Source organism: Aplysia californica, unplaced genomic scaffold (assembly GCF_000002075.1).
Source record: "Aplysia californica isolate F4 #8 unplaced genomic scaffold, AplCal3.0 scaffold00001, whole genome shotgun sequence".
NCBI lineage: Eukaryota > Metazoa > Mollusca > Gastropoda > Aplysiida > Aplysiidae > Aplysia > Aplysia californica.
Genome location: NW_004797271.1, coordinates 5,090,599 through 5,093,221, shown reverse-complemented (window position 1 = coordinate 5,093,221; position 2,623 = coordinate 5,090,599). Strand labels below are relative to the sequence as shown.

The following is a 2,623-nucleotide window of genomic DNA, read 5'->3' as shown; positions in this document are numbered from 1 at the left end:
TCTCCGTGTTTCTCTAGCTTTCTCCATTTCAACCCCCCCCTTTCTCTCTCTCCCTCTCTCTCTCTTTCTATCTCTCTCTCTTTCTATCTCTCTCTCTCTTTCTTTGCTTGTCTCTCGTTTTCGCCCCAACACACGCCTGCACAAGCATTTAACACTAACACATCCACAAGCTACACACACTAGTATATTACACACACATTCATACTTGGAGAGGGAGGGGCGGTAGTCTTGAGTAATAAAGAAAGAAGGCACTGTAGCACTACCACTGCCGAAGAGAGCGAGACAATGATGATTACTTATTAAACACCCATACTGTGAGAGGCCACTTCAGGCCATCCGTCCTGTCTACTGTCTGAGACAACCATTTACTACTGCATTTCCTTTCCCAATAGTGGTGTGTGCTCACGATGCAGAGTGTCGAAGTCGAAAACGATGTCTTGTTGTCATTCGACACTAGATCTAGAAGTCGCCGAATTCGACCAGGAGTCGCCCGTAGGAAACAGGGAACATTTATTTCACCGACAGGAATGTTTGTGATTGCTAAAACGTCTTTGAACTTATTCAGAAGCCTCTGAGTCAGTACTTCGCTACTTCAGAACTACAAAGTTCTATCTGCTCAGTACCTTGTTTTGAGAAAATTAACATTAAAAAGTTTGAGTTTCCCAACATGTTAAACGTTTTTGGAATGCAGTTCTTTGAATGTCGTGATAACTATTTCGAATAACCTTACGATTTTGAAAACATAGTCTTAGTAACTCAAAACGGCCTAAAACGTCAATCAGAACATTGTAATTTTAAGGTACTGATGAGTACTCGCCGAAATCGACAAGTAGTCGTTTGCAGGAACCCTTATGACTTCAAAGCGTCCACAAACTTATTCAAAATCCTAAAGGTAAATAAATACTTACCTGGTTATCTCTTTTCCCGTCCCAGAGTAAACAAATAATTTTACTAACAAGTGTGATAGAGAATTAATTCCCCTTGCGAAGTTTCTAAACCTAGTTCTAAGTCAAAAGGGACACCGTACTATATATACGGAATGCTGCAATATGATAGTCTCACAATTTTCTTTTGAATTATTGTATTGATTGATTTGGCAATATCGGCTTATGATCTTAAATTCAAGAATAAAATACTCCTACAAATGACATAATAGCCCCCCACCAAGGTAGACACAGTCACAGTGCTTTCTGGTGCAGTACCCGAGGCATGCTCTAGAGACTTGAACAGACAACGACGGTCGCCCTTTCGATTCTAGGGGATTCATTTCACATTGATTATCTACACCACTTCGATTTGACATTAAATACGGGTGTAAAAAGCAAGAACGCTGAATTCAAAGGTCCTTTCGCGGCTGTTTCGACAACTTTTGACGTCTCTGAAAATGGACCAAAGAAAATCGAATCAATTCGCGTGGCGGGAAGTGTCCTTATCCTTTGTAGCCGGCCTAACTTTCCCGATCACTCGTGTGTGTTTGTGTGTGTGCGTGCGTGCGTTTGTGTGTGTACACTAAGTAAACATATTTTTTCGTTGCTCTTGCTTGCAGGCCCAACTCACTAAGTTGTCCGGTGCCAATAGCAAACCAAAACAAACTCATAGCAAGAGTTGCGTTCGACGAGAGGAACAGATCGTTTAAATTTCTGCGGTGCTGTAGTGGCGGATTTAAATATAAGAAGCAACGGGATCTAACCTTCAGTCAGTGCATAAGGCGGTCATTCTATGCAAAGGCGGTATGATATTTTCTCAAGCGAGCTGGATGTTCATGATAACAACGATTCTACTCTGAACTGTTGTACATATATTTCAACATTTTACAATCAATTATACTAAAGGTGTTGAAAATCAATTCTACTGTGTCTGTTATACTATTTATGTGAATAACACATGATTTACATAACATAGCCGATGCTTTCAGAGGTGGTGTTTGATAGATAGATAAACATTAGATGTTGTGTTAAAATTCATACGTCTTGTGGATACAACGCGCTGTTATCTTCACCCTCAAGTGCATTATCTTTTAGAACCGTCGACAAAGAGCCGGCAAAAAAAAATGCCAAGGCACTATTAGAGTGAGATTTTTCGAAGCACGATAGCCGTTTGGAAGAGCTTGCCACTATTCAAACAGCTTACGAGGCAATCATGTTTGCTGCCACGTCGGATTACAGAAACTTTGCTCTGTAACGGCAAAGTGGTAAGTTGGCTACTTGAGCGATTGAATTTTGACATATTCTTTACTTTAAAATGTCAGAGATAACGCTGTAAAGACCAAGTCAGGAAGTGAAGTTGTAAAATGGGGACATTTTGTAAAGAGAGACAGTGCCTTGTAGGCACAGCTAGTGTCTTATGGCGTCCTGCTATGAGCATCTCCTGTTTCCTGAAGAAAATCAGAATGAGGGTCGTTCTATAAAGTTTAGATGAATATTGATTTTCTCATTATGGCGCATGATTGATATTGATATAGGAATAGCAGCAACACTATTAGCAATACTAATTATAACAAAAACAACAACAACATCAACAACAACAACAACAACAACAACAACAACAACAGCAGCAACAACAACAACAATGATGATGATGATGATAATAATAATGATGATAATAATGATATTAATAATAATAA

The 2,623-nt window shown here is 39.5% G+C and overlaps 1 protein-coding gene across 1 annotated transcript in view; it reads left to right on the top strand.

Annotated features, from left to right (window-relative positions):
• Nucleotides 1-1,547: 1,547 nt before the first annotated feature.
• The window catches only part of LOC101845508 (cyclic nucleotide-binding domain-containing protein 2), a gene marked incomplete at its 3' end in the record, with an annotated part of 38,865 nt that continues 37,789 nt past the window's right edge, over nt 1,548-2,623 (top strand). Inside the window, 1 exon segment of the mRNA XM_013084432.1 lies at nt 1,548-2,191.